At 50.3% G+C, this 23612-nt stretch overlaps 1 protein-coding gene across 1 annotated transcript in view; it reads left to right on the top strand.

Moving 5' to 3' along the window:
• MYO1D (myosin ID) overlaps positions 1 to 23612 on the top strand; it is a 348470-nt gene that overhangs the window by 316646 nt on the left and 8212 nt on the right. The gene's annotated exons all lie outside the window — the stretch shown is intronic.

The raw sequence follows: 23612 nt of genomic DNA, 5'->3' as shown, positions 1-23612 counted from the left end.
GGGAGGGTACCACTTATCCCTAGGGAAGAGTTTTAAGATGGAACAGAAAAAGGGTCAGGCCTTCCTTCACCCCTTATTCTTCCTGAGCGAGCAGCTTCTTAGAGGTGCAGGCAGGTCCTTCCCTTCCCTTGTTCTGAGGTGTGTGTTCCTCTCCCCGCTGACCAGGGTGTGCACACCTCAAAGGGAAGCCTCTCCTCATCTTCCTCTGCTTCCCTTCTTGTCTCCATCGTGCGGCCGCGATGCCTTCTTGGGCTCTCCCCGATTAAGCTGGGGGAGATGGTCCCACACTTCTCTTTTTCAATTCACAGCTGCCTGTTCCAATTTGCAGTGAATTACTCTAGAGATGGCCTAACGCTGCAAAGCTAGATAAGAGCAGTTGCTGATTCACATCCAGGAGGGGTGGGCGTGTGTGTTCGTTCCGAATTTTGATACTGGCTCCACGTAGTGAATATAATACTATGAAATGCTTGTTCTCTTTTATTGCTCCCCCACTATAATGCTTGTTGGAACTGAGTCAAAAGTCTTATCAACTGGCCCATCTACCTAAACTGTAGCTTAGTTTCTCGTTGCTGCTGTAACAAATAACCACAGACTTGGTGGCTTACCAGTGGTCCCCAACCTTTTGGCACCAGGGACTGGTTTCGTGGATGACTGTTTTTCCATGAGCGGTAACGCGAGCTTCGCTCACAGGCCCGCCGCTCACCGTCCGCTGCGCGGCCCGGTTCCTAACAGGCCGCAGAGCAGCACCTGCCTGCGGCCTGGGGGTTGGGGACCCCTGGCTTAAACAACAGAAACCTGTTTTCTCACAGTACCGCAGGTCAGTAGGCCGAAAGCAGTCAAAATCAGTATCGCTGATTTGATTCTGGCCTAAAGGCAAGGGGTTAGCAGGACTGTGCTCCTTCCAGAGGCCCTAAGGAGAATCTGCTCCTTGCCTCCTCCAGCTTCTGGGGCAGCCGGCACCCCTTGGCCCGTGGCCACATCCTTCCAGTCTCTGCCTCACTGATCTTTCTCTCCTGTCCGTGTCAAGTCTCCCTCTGCCTCCCTCTTATAAGGACACCTGTGATTGCCCTTAGCATCCACCTGGATAATTCAGGATACTCTCCCTGTCTCAGGATCCTTATGTAATCACATCTGCAATGTCCTTTTTTGCAATATAATGTTACAATCACAGGTCCCAGGGGTCAGGATGTGGATATCTTTTGCAGGGCTGTTCTTCAGCCCACCCTCTGCCCATCCCCATAATTCCCACGCACATACCCCCAAGTTCTATGGAAGGGTTAGCTACCCTCCCTCTTGACTTCCTGAATCTGAGGAGACCAGCTTCCCTGCACTGCCCTTGTGCTTGTTATCTGTGTACTTTCTGCCATCTGCAGAAGCCGCGGGGTCCTGGGTGTCTCGCAGCCAGCCCTCCAGAGGGCAGAGGACGTTAAACGTGTCCTCCAGTCAGGACACCCTCTTCCCCCAAACCTGGTGGGCCAGGACGGGCACAAGCCTTACACTGGGTAGACCCCAAACAGGCCAGTTTTGTTACCATGAGAATCAAGTTGTTTTGCGTTTGCTTAGCTTTGACTCGTGCGGGGAACATCTTGCCTCTGCCTGTCTGACAGGGCATCTCTAGAATGTCAAGCCAGCAAGGGCAGGAAGCAGATCCTTGGCCCCTGGCCCACGGTGCCTGGCAGTATCTCAACAGACTAGACACCCAGTCACCACTCATCTTGCCCACACCCCTCGGATAGCCACGCGGGCCTCCCCCTGCTGTGGTGGGCCCCCACCAGCTAGTTATCTCACCAGCATACAGGGTGGATCTGGAGGCACCAGACACGGCTTCAGATGCCACTAGTGTCATTCTGAAGCCCTGCGTTTGGATGGAGGTCTTGTTCCTGTGACCTTTTTTCAGGCAAAAAGTTGAATCCCATGCCAAATACTGTTACAGTTATAAGAGGCATGTGCTGTCATCATAAACACCATGTATACTGCTGCATAAAGATACCACTTGACGGTGAGGGCTGGGGAAAGACACCCATTGTGAAAAGGTGAAAAACAGTCCTATGAAAAGTCATCGTGGAGAGACCAGCGGTGGTGCTGTATGGCACTGCTGATAATTGCGGGCCCTGGCATCAGCTCCTATCTGCCGGGAGCAGAAAGTTAGGGGTGGGGAGAAGAAGGGACTTCGTGGGGCCCATATGTGACAGAACACTTCCTCTCCACTGTAAGAATTCTCTCGAAAGGAAATGGAAAACAGTTCCGGGTGGTCAATGGAAGATTTTTCTTGGTTGGAAACCTCTGCTATCTCCTCATCAAGAAGAACTGTGCCTGGGGCTTCCCTGCTGGTGCAGTGGTTAAGACTCCTCCTGCCAATGCAGGGGACACGGGTTCGAGCCCTGGTCCGGGAAGATCCCACGTGCCGCGGAGCAACTAAGCCCGTGAGTCACAACTACTGAGCCTGCGAGCCACAACTACTGAAGCCCGCGTGCCTAGAGCCCGTGCTCCGCAACGAGAAGCCACCGCAATGAGAAGCCCGCGCACTGCAACAAAGAGTAGCCCCCGCTCGCCAAGACCCAACACAGCCAAAAAAAAGAAGAACTATGCCTTGAAAATAGGGGTCCAGACTTACCAGCCCACAAAAAACAAAGGCTTCATGCAGGAGAATGACCAGGAGACAGAGGAAAAGTCTCTAGCTCCTTCCGATTATCCAGCCCTGGTTTCCACTTTTCCTTGATGTATTTCTCTTAGACACAGATATTATCCAGGTGTCTACAGCGTAACCTTTTCATACCTATAGGCACAATTGAAGACTTTTTTCAAACCCAGAATTAACAAAGGACGTGATCTGAATCGATACAGTGATGAAATAGAGGCTTAGAGAATTGATTTGAGGAGCAGAGCTGGATACGGTCTGAAAAAATGTATAGGAGGGAAGGAAAAAAAGAGGGAGTTCTTGGTGAGTCTGGAACGTTATTCATCAAATACTTACAGACCACCTACTATGTGCTGGGCCAGACACTGGGCTAGGAAGTGGAGAGACAACAGAGGACCAGACCCCAACCCTGCCCAGGAGTTTACAATCTACTTGTGGGGAGGGCGTACTGGATAAGTAAACAGGCGATTACAATCCAGTGTGTTAATAAGTCCATTGAAGAGACAGCCCTGTCTTGAAGGATCAGAAAAGGCTCCCAAAAGTGATGCTGATGTTGAGAATCAAATGACAAATAGAAGTTGGTCTGGAAAATGGACCAAGAGCCTTCCAGGCAGATGGGTGTATGTGGGTGAAACCAATAGACTAACAGCTGCATGACCCAGAGAGATGGGGAGGTAAGTGTCTCAGGGGGAGAAAAGATGGTGAGAAGCGGGAGGAAGCATGCAGTCCAGCCCAGCTCTCCCTCCAGCTGAGTAACCCAGCCTCTTGTACATTTTAGCTGTTGTCACTGAAGGTAGGCTCCCCGCAGGCCTGCCAGCTGCTTCATTCATCCTCTCTGCTTTCTTCCTGAGACCCCAAGAGACAGTGGCCCCCTTTCTGAAATTGGAAAGCTTAGAGGGAGGGCCTTAAGGAAGCTGTCAGAACCAGAGCCCACCGCAGTGTCTCTCGTCCCAGACCTGACAGTTCTGGGGCAGAGAAATTTGAGTCCCAGAAGCTGAAATACATCTTCCTTTCTAGCAGGGTTCTGGACTCATCCCTAATCTGGGGCAGCTTACCGGATGCCCAGCTCAGGTGTCACACCTAAGACACCAGGGGGAAAAAGTTCTTGGGATCACCTGAAAAAAAGGAATTTTAGAAATCACCTGATAAGAAATGTCAAGTAATGCTGACTGGAACTCAAACCACAGCAGGTGCTTTCCACAGCTGCATGCCATGTGGTGACCGTGTTTGAAGACTTTGACTAAATGAGGCTAAAAATAACCAGGAATGTAAAACCCTTCAGGAGTCAGGTCTCTAAATGAGATAGCCCAAGAAATCCACATGGGTATGAGGATGGGGAAGGGGAAGGAGAGAGGGGAGGTATGTCTTTGAGCCACTGGGTCAGTGGTCAGAGGATTATCACCTGAGAGGTCGAAGAAATAACACTGCTGGAACCCAGGAGCCTGCTGTTCCCCTTTCATATCAATTGGTTCAACGTTGTGGTACCCATTTTACAGATGGTGAAAAATGTATGGTGCCACGTGAACTCTTTCCGACTGAGGATTCCTAATCTCAGCTCTAATCCAAGTCCAGTTGACTTCCTACAGAAAACAAGAGTAATGAAATGTAGAAATGTCACCGCCTCCTTGTTTCCATCCTACACCTCGGCCCTGGTAGCGTGGTGAGAACTTGTGCCACTCTGCTAAGAAGCAACCTTTCATTTAGTTGTGAAACTGAGACTGGGACTTTCTCTGCAGTGGAAGAAAGAGTAAGGTGACATCAGAAGGAAGCACGCTTCACCAAAGACAAAAGCAAAAGGATGCTTTTTATATTGTGGGAAACTCAGAAAGATAAACTCATTTAGCCCCAAAGAAAATAGATACGCTTGCCCATACAGAGAAACCACCAATGAATATTTTTTACTGCATTTTTCTAGTAAGAAAAACGAATTTGTCCCTGGTTGTAGTAGCTCTGTAGTAATCATCATAATAGTAACCACAAAGGCTTATTAAGTGTTTATACTCCAGACACTGTTGCGAAAGCTCTTTGCCACGGATCACGATTTTTTGATCTTCACAAAATGTGTGTGAAGGGTGATACTACCGTTATCCCTATTTCATGATTAAGGAAACTGAGGCCTGGACAGGTTTAGAAATTTGCCCCCGGTCACACTGCCTGTCAGTGGAGAAGTCAGGGTTTGCTCCGACCAGACTCAGGATGCTTTCTTTAGTTCACTGCCTCGGGTTCTGTTATTTTGTCATAAAGACTACATAGACTGACTTTTAGAATCTTCTCAATTTCCTGTGAAGAGTTTTTCTGTTTTTCATTTGCATTTTGCGCTTTCATTATTGGTGATATTTGTTACTTCTACCCTTTCCTTTCCTCTTATAAACTAGATGAATGGACGCTGAGTTGGAAATCTGAGGTCTGGGTGAGAGTTTCACTTCTGTCGCTACCTATCTAAGTGATCTGGCCCAGTTCACAGCCTCTTTGGGCCTGGTTCCTTCTCTGGAAAATGAAGCTGTAGGATTGTAACGAAGGTCCACTCCTATGCTGAATACCCCCTTTTCTCTTTCCTCCTACCCCTCTTGTCCTCCCATCCCCCCATCTTTCTTCCTTCCTTCTTTCTCGTCCTGGCCACTAGCAAGCCCTCAGGCCCTCCGTCCTCTGCGCTTCTGGTCTTCCGTCTTATACATGGCAGGCAGGCAGGCAGGGGACGTGGTGTGAGAGCACACCCTTGTCAAGAAGCTTGGGGACACGGATAGTAAGGGGATGGACAAGCAGTGTGAGGTAGCGAGTGGAACACGGCCATCCTCAAAAGTGTAGGGTAAATCAGCCTTGGCTTTGGGACCTCTCTGCCTCTGCTCTGGTTTTTCCTTGGTCCCCATCATTAGTGTCCTTGTACTGCCCTTCGGCTTCATATCCCAGAGTCCTCTTTGTACCAGGTCATCCCATCCTCCTGTCGTGCCTCATCTGAGCATCACGTGGTACTTGTTCTGTATCCCGTTCCCTCAGGACTTTGCTGTCTGTTAAGGAAACAGTATGTCTCATCTTCCTAATGTGCTCACTCAGCATCCCCTCCAAGCATATACTTTATCTCGTCTTTTTTGGCTGCATTGGGTCTCCGTTGCTGCACACGGGGATCCTCTAGTTGTGGCGAGCGGGGGCTACTCTAGGTTGCGGAGCGCGGGCTTCTCATTGCGGTGGCTTCCCTTGTTACGGAGTACGGGCCCTAGGCGCGCGGGCTTCAGTAGTTGTGGCACGTGGGCTCAGTAGTTGTGGCGCACGGGCTTAGTTGCTCCGCGGCATGTGGGATCTTCCCGGACCAGGGCTTGAACCTGTGTCTCCTGCATCGGCAGGTGGATTCTTAACCACTGTGCCAGCAGGGTAGTCTTTATCTCATCTTAAGAAACATCTAAAAATTAAGAAGGCCTTCAAGAAATTATGGTGGTTTGGGGCAGAATTCTTTCATTCTGACCACCAGTGGAGGACCTACTTTTGCTCCAAAGGCTTCCTAACCCTGAATCCAGTGCTTTCATGATTAGGAGAGAACACCAGGCCTCCCATGGTGAGATGGGAGTCAGCACGGCAAGTGGGAGGATACCCCAGGAAGAGAATTTATATGATAACTTTGTCATTTTTAGTTTTTCTTGTAACTACAGAACAAAAAATCATTTGCTCCTGAAGAATATGTCCATTTCATTAGACATGTATGTTTGAAATAGTCCGGAGAAACAGTTTACTTAATTCTGGTTGGCTGGTTAGGATGCCACGGACTAAGAAGCAACCGCCAGCCGCGTCTCAGCCAATTAAGGTTTTCCCAGCTCATCTGAAATTATTGGGCATTCATTTCACTGGTATCTATTTTTTTTTTTTTTTTTTTTTTTTTTAGCAGTACGCGGGCCTCTCACTGTTGTGGCCTCTCCCATTGCGGAGCACAGGCTCCGGACGCACAGGCTCAGCGGCCATGGCTCACGGGCCCAGCCGCTCCGCGGCATGTGGGATCTTCCCGGACCGGGGCACGAACCCATGTCCCCTGCATGGGCAGGCGGACTCCCAACCACTGCGCCACCAGGGAAGCCCCTCACTGGTATCTATTTAATATTTAATATTCCTCAAAGCACAGGCTACCAAGCAAAGGAGCAACTTACATGAGGCTGTGAAAATTCCTCTTCCTTTAACTGCCTCAGAGTTCTTTCCAGTTTGTTGATGACTGTGTGGGAATCTGTGGGCCTTCGTCACACCAAGTCAGCCCCTAAAGGGAGCCTGCTCCGCCGTCCACCAGCAGAATACTCCTCTTAGGCTGTAGAAACAGCGTGCGTCGCCTGAGCCATCTCCTCCCTATTTTCGGTGCGTTTCCAAGGAGTAGGTTGTTTGTCATGGTTTGGGAGAACGTCACCGTCAGGACGCAGTGACACTAGGGGGAGGCACGCCCATCTGTCCCTAAGGGAGAGGTCCAGAGGGAATAAATAGCCTGCTGGCCAGAATGTTCTAGATGTTTCCCTGCTTAAAGCAGCCCCTCAAGGTTAGAGCCTCTCTCAAGGCCGAGTTCTAGAATTCTCAGCTTCCAGAATGGAGGTTTGGTCTCTTCGGTCAGTCCTTTAAAAGACAGTGTGTTATCTGTAGGCCTTGCTGAGCAGAGGGGGCTCATTCCCTGCCCTGTGTTCTCAGCATCTTAGCCCTTCCATTCGCTGTTTATTCTCCAGCTGCTGGGAAGATGAGCTTTGCCAGTCATCTTTGACTATGGTCAGGTCAGAATTCTGGGACGCAAGAGTAATCGCAGTTTGCATTTCTCATTCTTATTCATGGTTTTTCTGTCACTGGCTGTGGCAGGGGCTGGATGAGAAGACTCCTCCCATACCCTGGGATGCCAGCACGGCTTCCCAGATGGTCCCCAACTACTTAGGACTCTTGGAGTAGACACAGCGCCTGTCCAGAAAGAGAGACCCAGTTGTATGGGTCAGGAAAGGGCCCTCCGTTCAGTCGGAGACCGCGCCCTCTCGTTCCTGCGAATCCCGCAGCTCGCAGAGCAGTTGGGAGCCAGCCCCCGCCAGCCCACACTGCCCTGTCAGCAAGCCTGTTATTCATCAGCATCCCTCTTTATTTTCTTACCAAGTATGATGCTCCAGACCCAGGCGAGATGTGTCATACAGGGGGGACTTCACCTGGTGGATAAGAAGGCATATGTTCCTGCCCACGCTCTGCTGAGTTTTCAGAAACTTCCCGGACACACCCGTTGGTCTTTGTTTGCCTTCACGGCGAGGCCTTAAGGCATCGTGCTCCCAGGATGTTTCTGGGCCCAGTCCCTCTTACACTCTGGAGGCTGGTCTCCGGAAGTCCTCTCTGCAGATTTCACTTGTGCGCCGCAGCCAGCCATCGCCCTTGCCTGGGATGTGGCAAGTCCCATCATGGGCTCAGCAGTTGCAGCGATGATTAAGGCCAGTTTCTGCCCTCAGAGTACAGTTTCATGAGCTTTTCCCTGTTTGTGCTGAAATACAGTTTGAGAGAGAATACCATGGGGTGGGGCTTCAAGTACCCCCCCCCAAAAAAAGGCACACAGATTGATTTTCTTTTTCTGGAGCAGGCATCTGAGCAGGAAAATTGTCACGTGTGGCAAACTGCTGCAGGACGGTTCCCGTGGGCCTTGGTCTTTAGGGTTTCCGCTAATCCTATTTCACATGTCTGCAGGCTAGCCCTTTCTCCTCCCTTTCCTTTTAACTATTTCTGGCTAATTCACAGCCCTGTTTTTTTTTTAAAAAAAAAAAGAGGGAGGAAGGAAGGAAGGAAAGAAAGAGAGAAAGCAAGCCTATTTGTCCAGATAGTCCGTTTCTTGATGTTTTTGTCTTAAACCAGTCACATACCCTTAGCTAACCCAAATCCATATCCCCATTCCCTTTTAGCAACCCAGTGAGCTCATCAATATGCCAGCAGATGATCTAAGCCCCCAATTATCACCTTCTCTAGAAAGACAAACAAACAAAAACAGCCGGAAGGAGGGAGGGCGGATTGGAAGCGGGTGCACGATAAATGATGCATAAAACTACAGCCTAAAAGGGGCCTCCGCCGCCCGGCCCCTCGGTGGGCATGCGTGTGTGTGAGCGCACATTTTCCACCCGCCGGCCGAAGCACCCCAGCTCCGGGCCGGCGGCGGCGGCGGCGGCGGCGGCATTTTAATGTCAGATGGAATCGCTAATGCCCGCGTTGCCATGGCGACCGCGGGAGCGGCAGAGCTAAAAGCCGCTGCCTGGGCCCGGCGCCGCCTCCCCCGCGGCAGCCCACCCGGGCGGTGCAGATTCGCTTTGTCTTACTCGCTCCCCGCCTCCTCCCTCTCCCTCTTTCCCTCTCTCTTTCCTTTTTCATCCCCCTTCTCCCCCTCTTCCATCCTCCCTCCCCTCCCGGACTCCCTCTCCTTTGCTGCCCCGCCCCCACGCTCCCCGGCACCAGCCCTTCCCGAGCTGCCGCAGGTCCTGGACCCCTGGCCTCCGCTCCGCCGCAGGTGCCAGATCAAGCAGCCCGCTCCCCTCATCCGGAGGCATAGACAGGCCCGGGGCCCGTTTGTTATTCTTGGGGACCTTAATGCCTCACTTGAAACCAGTCTTTTAAAAAGAGGATTAAGAAAACAGGAAGTATTGTTCTTCCCGCACCTGGACGTCTGCCCTAAGGCACATGGTCTGCCTCTCCGACCCCGGCCCGCCGTGGTCACCCTGGCGTGAGAGGACCGGCCGAGGCCCCCCGTGGCCGCTCGTTGCCCCCCGCCGCTCCCCAGAGTGACTGGAGGTGACAGTCATGGAAATGCACATGCCTCGTCTGGCCTCGGAGAGAACACAGCAGCTATGGCAGTTCCTCACCTAGATGGGGTTCGCTGCCCCCAGAGCAGAATTACCAGGGCTTCCAAGGCCTGAACTCCTGATTGGGGGCGGGGGGCGGGGGGGTAGTGTCCTGTACTGCTATTAGCATCCACCTAAGCTGGTAATGAAGAGCACTGAGACCATAGTAATGACCCCCAACCCGTAACCCTTGTGTCATCCATCTTTGTCCTGGGGCAGCATAGCAGCTCTAATGGCACTGGCTTAAAATGTCAGATTAGCTCATGGTCTAGCTGATGCCCTCATCTTCGAGGAAAAAAAAAAAAGCAAAAAGAAAACAGATTTGTGCCACTCTATTGGAGTGTCTGTAAAAAGGACACACCATGGTCTCATTAGATTTTAAAAATAAAAGGCATTTTCTAGACACCAACGGTATCCAACACATAGTTAGGTATTTGGTTTAACACTGTGTTTTGGAATGACTTCTTCCATGTTCTGAAGGCTACACCTAGTATTTAAATGATGAAACACTGATTAACAGCCAGCAACCTTGGCCCACTCCTACTTACCATGGTCTGGAGTCAGTGGCTCTGCAGTATCATCTTGCTTCCATAACATACCATGGCCCGTCACTGTCATTCCTACATCTGAAATGAAAGGTACGCCTTTAAGGTGGTTAAAGGCTGGGGTTTTGCTTTAGAGTCCCTGCCCCCCAGTGAGTATACATGTATATGTATGTGTGTATTGGCTACATTCACACAGAACAATGCCTGCACGGACGCACACACAGTAAGTGGAACTGCGGTTGCCTCTAGGGAACACTTTCCCCAAGAGTAGCTGAGACTAGACTACATCCCCGCACTGATCGCAAAGCATTCTGCACTTCTTACGTTCAGAGCTCTTCCCAGAATTAGGGATAAACAGTGATAAACAGTGATGAGTGTGTAATTCACGTTTACGTACGTCTCCACACCGGACTATAAGCTTGGTGAGGGCAGGAGCAACACGTGTCTTTTATGCCCCTGTATCTTCAAGGGCCAGCACACATTCAGGACTTAGTATGTATCTGTTGAATAAAGAGAAGTGGACAAGAAGGAGGGTGCCGACAGAGTGATGGGGCCTGGGGGCTGTCCAGAGGGTGAGCAGGGGTGCCCATTTCCACGGTCCTCTTGTGAGCTTAGGGGCCCCCCAGAGACTCCACCCTTCCTGTACAAAGTACCTCAATAAAGTTGTTCTAAGTAATTCTTGTGTAACTAGAATATGTCTGAAACTCATCAGAATAAAAAGCTTGATGAATCAGTTAAATTGTAAAATAAGGGGATTTTGCCTTTGTCATTTGCCAAGCCAGTTCCTGAGCAGCTGACTGGAGCACTTACCCAAGGCAAGGCAAGGCAGCCCTTCTTTCTGTTCCTTCCCAGGGAAGGTGATGCTTTGGTGCTCTGCGGCAGGGGCTCACAGGAATACTACCCAGGGCTTTAAAACACTAACAGGGGCTTCCCTGGTGGCACAGTAGTTAAGAATCCGCCTGCCAATGCAGGGGACACGGGTTCGAGCCCTGGTCCGGGAAGCTCCCACATGCCGCGGGGCAACTGGGCCCGTGAGCCACAACTACTGAGCCTGCGCGTCTGGAGCCTGTGCTCCGCAACAAGAGAGGCCGCGACAGTGAGAGGCCCGCGCACCACGATGAAGAGTGGCCCCCGTTCGCTGCAACTAGAGAAAGCCCTCGCACAGAAACGAAGACCCAACACAGCCAAAAATAAATAAATTAAAATAAATTTAAAAAAAAGAAAACACTAACGAACATCCAAGGGCCCACATGCAGACGGGCTGATCAGAGTCTGTCCAATAAGGACTGACCACTGCTTTGCAGATGCTCCTCTGACAATTCTGGTGCTCAGTCAGGGTTAACAGTGTTGCTGAGGGCTCCCAGAAATGGAGGTTAGGGGAAGCAAGAAACTCACCAAACCCAGAGATTCAACTTCAGCTGTGAAGCTGACGCTGATACACTCTAGGCTGAACAAAGAGATGACTGGCTTCAGCCCACTTCAGGTTGTTCCAGCACTACTCACAGAACCTCTCTTTGCCTTAAAACGCCTGCAGGGTCCCCTCCTTTGACAGTCGTTTAAAAAAAATCAGCAACTGTCTAATCAGGGCACGAACCATTTTTCAGACTTGCCCAGGCAGGAGTGACCTAAATATTACTCAGGGTGTCTGACTTCCAGCCCCAGAGGAAGAGTGTATTTGGTTTGATTGTTTTTATGCTGATGAAGTTGAGCCAGTAATTCAAGGTCCCCATAGGGATGGCTGAATCATTCGATGCTATGAATTAGTTCTTCAGACCGAATGCAGTGGTGCAGAGCTATTATTGAATTACTCACTTTTCAATAGCATCACTTATGCGCTCACTCAGTCTAATTTGTTGTGCCGTTTTTAATTGATGTGAGCTAAAATGAGCAGAACTTGGAGGGTTTGGTGGGAGTGGCCCAGCCCATTTATAGCAGCCAGGTATGAAGAGTAGATCTCTGGAAAACGTGACTAACCCATTTCCGAGCCAACGGGCATAGAGGCAGACTGCTCTGCTCTCTCTCCCAGGTAACCCTGCAGGCAGTAAATAGAGCCTGTATTAGAAGCCACGAAAGCTGTAAACACACACAGCAGGGAACTCTGCCCAAATTGCCCAACAAGGTATCAGGTGCAATTGACATTCCACTAGAAGTGTGTCTTCCGCAAGGTCAAGGCAAATTTGGCAAGAAGCCACATGGGGACACTTCACGTTGAAATCTCTTAGGAAGCTGAGGACAGGGAAATAAATGTTGGTCTTGGGCTCTTCAATCAAGTTAGTGATTGTGGAGAGAACAGGAACCCTTCAGGTCAAGCAGGAGAAGCACCAGCGTGGCCTGGGCAAACCCACACTGTCTTTCCCAGACAGCAGGCTCCAGCCTGGATCCAAACAACCTGTTTCTGGGAACTTAAAATCAGAACTAAGATGGATAGCGGTCGAGTGGTCTCAAGTCCCCTACAGGGCCTCTGATGTGTATCCCAGCAGCAGCAGCATGGTGAATGGTCTCTGTAATGTGGGATTCCCGGGGAAAGTGGGCCTGGAGCACCGCCACTGGTTCCTCTCTCATTATAGGGCCAGAAATAGATGCCGCATCCCAGGAAAGGGGAAGTAAGGCTGCATGGAATGTTTCATCTGTTGGAATATTGTTCTGCGCTGCCTGACAAGATTACTGAGTTCTCAGTCCTGTAGCAGCGGCATTGAGTAAGAGTCTGAAAATTGATGCATTATGTACTTGCTTAAAATAGCAAATGCAGAAAAGCAGAGCTGCTAAGAAGTGTGCAGAACATATTGATGGAAAGGCCTACGTTGCCTCTGTCATCACCAGCATGAAAGGGTGTATCGGAGCAGGGGGCGGATTTTCCATCAAAAGCATTCGTGTGGTAAAGGCTTCTGTACCACAATGAGTCAGGGGTACATTTTTTAGCTAACATAACTGAGTGCAAATCCTTCTGTTCTCAAACAGGTGGTAGAAAGTGAGCAATTTGTTTCTTTTCATCTCAGTGCTCTGGGTTGGTTCATGAGATAGTTGCTTCTATTTTAACCTTGTTGAGTTCCCCCTTCGAACAGAAATCCCCAGTTCCTTGCTACCTAATCAGATATTCCGCGCCGTGGATCACAGCTGCCTGGATGGGCAGCAAGGTTTAGTGTGAGTGAGGTGGAAAGTGCAGTCATCTGCCCCCCGAGAAGAAAACATCATCTTTTGTCAGCATAGATGGGATCTTAAAATACTCAAGAACAAGTTAAAAGGGCTTTCTGGAATCGACAAGCCTTTTTACCAATATGGCCCTAGGAGGTGGCACGGTTATTGCTTAAGGGGCTATCCATGGTCAAGCGAAGAGGCCTTGAGACACAAGGGCAAGGGTCCCTTCAGCCCCTGTATCAACTGTTTAACCAACATTCTAAACATAAGGATCTCCTTCTTTAAAGCACTTGGCTCCATTAACAGACGTTCAAGGGGCACTTACTCCGAGCCAGGCATCGCCCTAGCCCCTGTGCCCATGTATAGTTTGTCCTTTTTTTTTTTTTTTTTTGCGGTATGTGGGCCTCTCACCATTGTGGCCTCTCCCGTTGCGGAGCACAGGCTCCGGACACACAGGCTCAGCGGCCATGGCTCACGGGCCCAGCCACTCTGCGGCATGTGGGATCTTCCCGGACCAGGGCATGAACCCGTGTCCCCTGCATCGGCAGGCGGACTCCCAACCACTGCGCCACCAGGGAAGCCCTATTTTGTCCTTTAACTCTCACCAAAACCCTTTGGAAAAGCATTACCACTGTTTATTATCCCAGTTCAGGAAACCAAGCTTCAAAGGGTAAGTGATCACCCAGAGCCATACAGCTGGATTCACACCCTAGACTGGCTGATTCCAAAGGCCTGTTCTCTCCACCAGGCCCCATTGTCTCCTGTCTCGATTAAGCAACATTCCTAGAAATACACAGAACCTGGAAGTCCCAGTCCCCGTCTCCTCCCTGCTGCCGCTGCCAGCTGCAGTGTCTGACTCCCGGGTGTGTTATAGCCAGAGTTCCAAAGGACTGGTTAGTATCCACGAGAAATCACTTTTTCCAGGCTCAGCAAGCAGTTGGATGTGCAAACCGCCCCTACATGGGAACTTGAACTAACTGTTCAGTAAACCATAATGTGCTGATTGTTGTTGGACAGTGACCAGTTTCCGGTTTCCTATAGGTCACCACAATTCTAGAGAATGTGACCTTTTATTTGCAGAGCAAGAATTAGGCCTTTCTTTTCCTCCCCAGCCCCCCGCCTTTATAATTTGCACTATTGCTCCTAGGAATACTGCTTTTAAAGTTTGGACATTTTCAGATAAAAATTGCTGGAAAGAATGGTGGGAAAAGTATCAACAAGTAGACCATTGATGGGCTTCCCTGGTGGCGCAGTGGCTAAGAATCCGCCTGCCAATGCAGGGGACACGGGTTCGAGCCCTGGTCTGGGAAGATCCCACATGCCGCGGAGCAACTAAGCCCGTGCGCCACAACTACTGAGCCTGCGCTCTAGAGCCCGTGAGCCACAACTGCTGAGCCCGCGTGCCACAACTACTGAAGCCCGTGCGCCCTAGAGCCCGTGCTCTGCAACAACAGAAGCCACCGCGATGAGAAGCCCGCGCGCAGCAACGAAGACCCAAGGCAGCCGAAAATAAATAAATAAATAAATTTATATATAAAAAAAAGACCATTGAGACTTCCCTGGTGGTCTAGTGGTTAAGACTCTGCGCTTCTACTGCAGGGGGCTCAGGTTCAAACCCTGCTCAGGGAACTAAGATCCCACATGCCGTGGGGCATGGCCAAAAAAAAAAAAGAAGAAGACCGTTGAATAAAAAGTGAGAAACGTTAAGGAGTTTAGGGTGCATGAGAATGGTACCCGGGCTGCTCACTTGCCATTTTAACACTGAATTGTCAAATTGGAGGCTTATTTGCTTAATATAGCACGGAATCAGGATAATATTGTAAATACTTACTTTATAGCAGAATTTGCTTACAAAATAGGTTTGGGAAACAATTTTGATATATGCTCTCCCCACTGGATCACACAGTCCTTTAAGGGAGGGAGAACAATGAGGTATATGTTCCCCAGTGAGTCCTCATAACAGGTAGCGACACCCTTTGGATCATTTCCAGAGGAAGTGAAACTCAACATTGTCCAAAACCAAACTCACTCTGTTTCCTTCTCCATCACCCACGCTGACAACCTAGAGATGTGGAAGACGCTACCTTTTACCATCTACGTTCAGTGGTCACCAAATTCTTGCTCTGAAGCATCTCTCAAACTTGACCTGTGTCTGCCCTGTTAACAACCACAGCCCTTTCTTCCCTGATTTAGTTTCCTACCTGGTCTGCCTGCTTTTAAATGCCCCCATCAGTCTATCCTCCACACCACCTGTTTCCTATCAATTTCATGTATTCGCTCGTTTATTAAATAAGCACCTACTTTATGCCAGACACTCTTAGGCACAGCGATAAGGAGGAGGTCCCATTCCTGTGGAGCTTCCCTTTAGGAAGGGGGTGGGAGCCATAGGAAGACAGACAGTGAAGAAGCCAAGAATCAAATAGGTCAGTTTCAGATAGCGGTAAGTGCACGGATAAAAACAAAGTATTATCTCTCTTCTCCACTCAAGAATCCTTAAGGGAGTCCCCATTGCTTGCAGAGTTAAGCCTAAACTCCTCGCCTGTTATCTACCCCAGCCTCTCTCCCACCACAGTCTCCAGACACAGTTGCATCCTGAACTACAGCCCCACGCTTGCCGTTCCCTGCATGTTCTCTAAATTTCACTTTTAGGCTTCAACAAGGTCATCTCTGTTCGTCCAAGTCCTCTTCACCCTCCAAGGGGCAGTTTGTCACCTCCTGTCTTTGGGTTTTGGAGATCTGGGCTGGGGAGGCCCAGGTAGGCTGCAGGGAGGAAGGGCAACTAGAGCTTGAGGGACCTCGCTGGAGGGAGGAGAGATGCCGGCCAAGCTGGGCGAGGCTGCTAGGCGGAGGGTGTGCCGTTCCCCGGGGATTCAGCACCCTGCCCCGCGGCTCTGGCTTCCTCCATGTGGGTGGGGAGCAGCGTGAGGAAGAGAGATCAGGTCACATTCCGGACCGGGGTGCTGAGAGCCCAGTTTATTCCCATGATGCATCTGCATTTCAAAGCCTCAAGCTCCATGGCCCAAGGGGCTGCACCCAGCAAGCAGGCAGAATCCTTCACTCCCCCCACCTGTGCTTCCTGAGCGCACCCTGCAGCCCTTTAATGGTGCCAGCTTTCATGCCTTACATAGTAGCTATTTGTCAGCAAGTCGGCCTCCCTCCCCAGTCTCTGAGCTTCTTGAGAACGGAGTCTGTTTTATTATCTATCTTCTATCCCAGAGCCTTAGACTCAGATATTTGATGTAGGACATGTTTCAAGATAATGCCGAGGAATTCCTGAGCTCATGGCAAGACTTCTTCTTCGTTCCCAACCCTGTTCAAAAGTACCATCATTAATCTTATTTAAGCATTCTTTCATGACTCTCTTTTCAGTGTATATGTCCCCTGTGTGTGTGTAGCTGCAAACCGCCTGAAATGCCCAGTTCTCGGATGGCAGAGACTGGGGTCCTGCAAACTCCCCTGTGCAGTGGGCCACAGCCCCACACACATAGAAGCTCAGATGCTCCTTGATGATGGTGAATAGAACAGGTAGATACAGAATGGTATTCCAACAAACCACTAAAAATCATCTGTTCAAAGGAAGACGTGGGTCCTGGTTTGTGTTCAATCCAGGCTTATTTAGCACCTTCATTAATGATGTGAATAGAAAATAAACACCAATGTTCACAGACGGAGCTAACTTTGGAGGTACTGTTAGCAGAAGTATCAGGACAGGAGAAGCAGAAACGTAAGCAGGAAACAGCCAAGATGGAAAAAAAGAAGAAAAAAAAAAAAAGCTTAACACAGCAAAGAGGAAAATAAATCTCTCAAACAGATATTTTTTGATAAAATAAAGCCCCAAAGACAATAGAGCAAATCACTGAGATGAGAAGTTGAAGGGAGACAGAGAAAGAAGGGAGAGGTGGGAAGAGAGAGGAGGTCATGGAGGGTGGGATGGACGCAGAGGACCTGAGCTCAGGCTCCAGAGCCGACACCCTCTTGTTGGAGGTGACGGGGCAGCGCCCTGAGGGGACACCACCCCTGCCTGTGATGCCGCTCTGTCCACAGCTGCCATCCCATTTGTTTTGTGGTAGAGGTTTGGTTTGGTGGTGTTTTGTTTTGTTGCTTCTGTTTTCTGTTCTTTCCTCATATCTGAGGGAGCGGTGGGTTTGTTCTTTTAGTTCAGTTTTGAAAGGTTTCATTATCCCCAGCATAAAGCATCAATTTGGACATTTTGGGAGGGACCGAGGAATGCAGCCTGTAGAGAGTCCAGATTCCAAATATATAAAGCAAAGTGGAGCGTCCTCACTGCCTTGGTCTCTGATGTTGGTGGAAGGGAAGCAAATCCAAGGGCCGAGCAGCAGTCACTGGGCCTCTCAGGATGGGCTCAGCCCGGCCACGTCCAGCACACAGAGGCCAGGCCCGGGTCCGCCTTGCCAGGGGAGGGCCCCCGACGCACGAAGAACAGGAACCTTCTGGTTGACAAAACCAGAAGCCAGGAGCCTCCAGAGAGCTACAGGCCTCCTCAGGGACTCCAGCTGGAAAGTCAAGATGCCAGTGTGCCGGGGAATAGTTTTAAAAAGTACCTGAATTCTCCAAGCACCAGGAGAGCACCCCTTCTTTGACAGCCTGGAATCAACCAGGCCTGGAAACACCAATGTAAAATGTCATAAATGCCCAGGAAGCGAACGACAAGTGGTGACAGTGGGGGTCATGGCTGTGGGTCAGGATGCCCCAACCTTAACACCATGACAGCAGATTCCAAATGCTATTTCCTGACTCGTAAGCACCAAGTATTAAAGAATTGCACGCAGCAGAGGTATTGCCCCACGCTACAGCTAGACACGTCCGTTCATCTGAGGTCTAAATGCAGTGGGGCAAAAAAATAAACCTAAATAAATAAACAAATGGAAGGGGGCTTCAATGTGTCACTCAAGAAACAGACACCACTTTGCAGCCGTGCAGAACTCCTCGACCTTGCTAAGCTTCTGTGCCCTCATCTATGGCGTGGGCATCATGACAGTGCCTCGCAAGGTGTCAGCAAGGATTAAATGAGATGATACATGTAAAATGTTTAATACGGCGCCTAGTGTGTGGAAAATTCTCCATCAGTGGGAGATGATGATTGTCAAGCTCCCCTCCCCCAATCCAAGACCCCTTTTACAGCTACACAAGACGCGCTGCTAAGTAGCACCAGCCATGGCCAGCAGACGGCTAAGTGATCCTGGGGCGTATCTGTTCATATGACTCCGGGTGTTACTGAGAAACATGCATGGAACCAGTGTCTACTCATCTCCATTCAACCTCAAAAAAAAAAAAAAAATGACAACACGTTCATTGATGTAATTCCTGGAACTTCTTCAACCTTGCGTGTATGTTTCCAAAAATCCATGAGTCCAAACGTTTGTCATCCTACGAACATTTTTGTTTCCCTGAGAACTTCATTAGCAATGGGGCAGCAGCACCTAATATGTGAGAGTTTGGATTTACCAAGCAGAGTAATGATCCACTTTGCAGAGGGTTCTTTGGCTCCCGAAAAGCATCCCTGGAACAGTGAGCATCCCCAGGGCCTCTTCATCTGCCTTAATCACACTCTGTACCTCAACACACCCTTGCACAGAGCACAGTGCCAGGAAGGCACCTGCTCCCCAAAGCCCAGCCCCTGCTCACCGATGGCGCCAACTCACTTCTCAGCAACACTGCTTTGAAGATGCTTGACATTGCCCTCAGGTCTTCTGGTTAGTGTCCGATGTCGAAGTGAGTCCCAACTGCTTTCTTAATTACGTCTCTTTCTGTGACAGTTATGGAACTCCTATTCGTATCAGATGCTGCCCTAGGAGCTCTTGATCAGGGGATGAAAACTGCTCAGAAGCACTTAGTAAGTAGGGAGCTCAGCTAACGATTATATCTATGACTAGTTTAGTGGCAGCGTGCACAGAGGTTAAGACTTGGACTCCAGCCCGGGTGCCTGGGTTCAAATCTGGCTCCACTGTGTGACCTTGGCAGGTACTTAGCCTTGTTGGGCTTCATATCCTCTTCTGAAAATGGAACTTACTTCGTGCTGTCATGAGGATTTCATGAGTTGCTGTTTGTAAAGCACTTTGCAAAAAAGCATACAAGGACTTCCCTGGTGGTGCAGTGGTTAAGAATCTGCCTGCCAATTCAGGGGACATGGGTTCGAGCCCTGGTCTAGGAAGATCCCCCAAGCTGCAGAGTAGCTAAGCCCGTATGCCACAAATACTGAGCCTGCGCGCCACAACTACTGAAGCCCATGTGCTGCAACTACTGAAGGCCACGTGGCCTAGAGCCCGTGCTCCGCAACAAGAGAAGCCACTGCACTGAGTAGCCCGTGCACAGCAACGAAGAGTAGCCCCTGCTCGCCACAACTAGAGAAAGCCGGTGTGCAGCAAGGAAGACCCAATGCAGCCAAAAATAAATAAAAAAATTTTTAAAAAGCATACGGTACTTATTATTATATTCTCCTTTTATTTGATTTCTATTTGTATTGCATTATAGTCAGAGAAGAGTTTCAGTCAGATGCTAATTCTTAAGTATTTATTGAACCACCTTTTAGGGTCTGTTACCTATTCCAAGTGTACTTCAAAACAACGTGTGTTCTCTAATTGTTGGGCGTAGTTGAGCACACAAGCTTATGAATTGGGTTCAAATCTATGTTATTAATTGGGTTCAAGTCTATGTTCTTTTAATATCTGTAGATCTATACGTTTTGGGGAAAAGTATATTAAGATGGTTGACTATTTGCAGACATGTCGTTATATCTTTGCAGAGCTCACGCCATCTCACACACACGTTTTTAACTTTTATTTTCTGGAGTGTATCTTCCTGGTGAACGACTCCTTAATAAAGGAGACAGTTATCTCACGAGTTCTCTTCCCCAGCCAGCTTTCTTGTGATTAACATTTGCCTTATGGACCTTGTTCCGTTCCCTTAACTTTTCTTTGTCATTAGGCTCTAGATGGGTCTCTTGCAAATAGTCTTATAGCTGCATTTCTCAGTTCAATCTGAGATCTCCCTTTTAACAGGGATTCACATCCATGTCAGTCTGTGTTTTCTCGTCCTCATGTTTCTTTGCTCCTTTTCTTCCCCTTTCCTCCCTTCCATTAAGTGAAGCAGACTTTCTTCTCCCCCTCCCTTCCTTCTACTTCTCTGGAACGTGTACGCGGCCGTCTCACGGTCTCATTTACCGTCCATTGCCATCATTCCGCAGCTTGTCTGTGGAGCCTGAAGTTCATCGGCCCCCCTACCCTCCTCCCAGATGAGACAGGGACCTTGAAATGCTTCCCTGGGGCCACACCCCGTCTCTCATGTTGTTCTTCTCCAAGATGTCGTCCAGCGTTGGTTTAACCCCCCCCCCCCCGCAATAGCCATCTTCGTTGCTGCTGCGTTTACAGTGAACGCTTACTTAGATTGACCTGCACGTCTGCCTGCTTGTCTGCTCCCCACGTGTCGCCCACACCACTCTTTTCCTCTGGATCCATTGTCTTTCCTGACGGACGACGACGGGTCCTTCTTCACCTGAGAGCTGAGCTTGCCCGACTTCCCCAGGTTCACCCTTGTTTTGTCTGAGAAAGTCTCCCTGTGGCACTCGCACTCAGGCGATGGGTTGGGGATAGAATTCTAGGTTGACGGTTGTTTTCCTTAAACCCTTTGATGAGTCTGTGTTTTCACTTTCCCCCTCATATTTGATGAGAAAGCCTGTTATTCCTTTGCAAGCAATGTCTCTTCTCGCTCTGGGTGTTCTTCAGGTTTGCGCTGCCTTTGGTGACCTGCAGCGGATCTGCTTTTCAAGAGGTCAAGAAAGCTTGAGGTTTCCGGTTTTTACTGAAAAACCTTTGTGTGTGTGTATCTCCTCACGCCATGGTTCCGTGCCCTTCTGCCAGGCTGGGAGGCAGACTCCTGGTGGGCTTTCCTAGGCCGGGCAGCCTCATGCTGACCTCAGGCCTGGTGCCCTCGCAGTGGCCTGCACGTCCTGGGCTCGGCATCTGCTGGCCTCCCATCCCCTCCTTCCTCCTGACTGCCGGAGTTTACCCCCCCTTTCCTGCAACCTCCACTGGGGAGTTGTATTCACATCGGAGACACTTGTAAGCGGTCGGGAAAGCTTGTCAGCTCCGATCGTGCTGTTGGAAGCAGCACAGCACCATTGCCTGCTCAGAGCTTCGAGAGAACTGGGGACACAGATGAACACCCAGCTCAGCCTGGGGGTGGGGGTGGGAGGCGGGCAGTTCTGGAAAGCTCCAGGGAATGACTGAAGAGGTTTCAGCAGGGGGACGACAGGATCTTTTTCGTGCCTCTGATGACACTGTGTAGGACACGTTTGAAGTAGGGTGCCGGGCAAAGCGAAGACAGAGGAACGGGTTAGGAGGCTACGTCTGGAACCAGGAAAAAGGGGCTGAGGTTCTGGGCAGTGATGGTGGTAGTGGAGAGAGAATGAGAAAGTGAAATGAATAGAACTTGGTGCCCTGACCTGGGCAGAGGAGGGATCCAGGCTGATCCAGGCTTTCTGTCTCCATGATGGGTAGATGATGCCACCTCTCCCCGGGACAGGCTTGACAGGAGGAGGGAAGCAGTTTGGGGAAAGGGTCAAGAGGATGAGCTCAGTGTTGGACATAGGAAGACTCGGCCGTCTGCGGCACGTTCAGGGGATTTGTCTGGTCGGTGGCTGCACATACGTGCTTGGACCTCTTGCTGGGACAGGGGACACTGGGTAATTGTCTGTCATTGAAACCACAGCATGGGTGACACACTGTAGGAGAATGTACAAAATGAAAAGGACTAAAGGTAAAACAATATTTAGGGAGTGAGGAAACAGAAACATACTCCTGCATGATTCCTGCTGCTTCTTGAGGTCTGACATGGCCCCTTCTGGAAGCCTACACCGGCCACCCACGCTTAGGTGGCCCCTGTGCGTATCTCGGTGTTTGTTAAACTTTGCCCATCCTCTCAGTGTTGACGGGTGCCTTGAGGTCGGGGCCTGCACCCCACCCATTTTGTGTTCACTCTCTCTGGACGAAGCCCACCTCATTGTGGGCGCTTGGTAAATACCCGCCAAGAGAAGGAGAGCGGGTGGGGGAGGGATGGGTGATGGGGGCCCAAGAGAGGAAAGCCCTGGGGGAAGGGGGTTCCGCCCACTGGGCCAGGAGCCTGCGCCGGGGGCCTCGCGACGAACGTGCTGCCTGCCTAGAACCATATAGTGACTGGAGTTTTATTTTCTAAATAAAAGTGGTGTCACCCCATCCCTCACCAGCTACAAACCCAGAGAGGACTCAGTAGATCGGAGATGCAACGCCCCCCCCCCCCAGGATTGCTGGCCTCTTAGACTCGCTCTAGAAGTGACTGTGGTCGAAGTGTCCATTCAACCCTGACAAAAACAGAAGTAGCCCTTCCTAAAGGAGGATTTTGAAAGAGCTGCCCTCTGTGATTTGACATGAACAGAGGGACTTCCTTCTGGAAGGAAGCGAAACACACGGGGAACAGCTGCAGACATGGGCGGGCCACTGTCCTCAGGGAGAGCTGGAGACCCTGCCCTTGTGTCCCGGCGGCGTCCAGGTGGAGGGCCGCCTGTCCTGATGACGCTGGGGTTTATCGTGAAACACTCGCTCCGCGTATCACCCCTGGGAAAAGCATCTGTTTACGACCTGCCTGTGCTTGGTGCAAGGCAAGCTTCCACACACACACACATCCTGTGACCAAACACAGAGAATGCTGCGTTAGTGCCGAAGGCTCTGGAACTGCTGGCCACTCCCCCAGAGGATCCGTGCACCAGGCCGCTGCACTTCTCCTCACTCCCATCCCGGTTCCCTTTCAAGTGTTAGAGCTCCAGTAGGAAATGCCACTGGAATGCCATGGAGAAAAGAGGGTGGGCTCAAGTCCCAGGCTGCCAGGGGTAAGAGTCTTCTGCCGACCAGGGGTCTGTACAGGAGGGGACATGTTCTGGGCTGCTTCAGCCCCTGGAGAGACTTGGGATGTCCCACCCTGTGCAGGACTTTTCAATGCGCGGCTGCACCAGCACGCCCGCGGATCCGGTCTTTCATTGACCCGCGGATTTCTCTGATGAGCAGAGGACTGGAGGAAACGGAAGCAAAGTAACTTGATCAAGGCCATTTGCCTGCAATGATAGCTTGGAGCAGATGAAACAAGATGAAAGTCCCCGAATTCCACAGTTTGCTGAGCCATTAAATCCTGTAACAGAAGATGGGGAGGAAAGCCCCTCCCCCTTGCGGCCAGCCAGCCTCCATCGCAGCTGTCACCCGCAGCTATAAAATCTTTCTTTTCTTGAAAAAAATAAGGAGGGTGCTCTGGTTCCGTAAAGATTTCCAGTGTGTGAAGCGCCAGCAGGAGATGTCACCGGACCCCCTGGGGTGTCCACTCCCTGTGTGTTGCTCGGGCCCTGCCACTGCTCTGTCTCCAAAATAGGCACAAGAAACCCCTCACTGGCCTTAAAACCATTTTGGTTTGAACTTAAAATGGGGAGAAAAAACATGGTTTGAGGGC

This window comes from Grampus griseus (assembly GCF_964374135.1).
Source record: "Grampus griseus genome assembly, chromosome: 20".
Classification (NCBI taxonomy): domain Eukaryota; kingdom Metazoa; phylum Chordata; class Mammalia; order Artiodactyla; family Delphinidae; genus Grampus; species Grampus griseus.
Note: the sequence above shows the minus strand (reverse complement) of the source record. Positions and strands in the feature narration are given on the sequence as shown.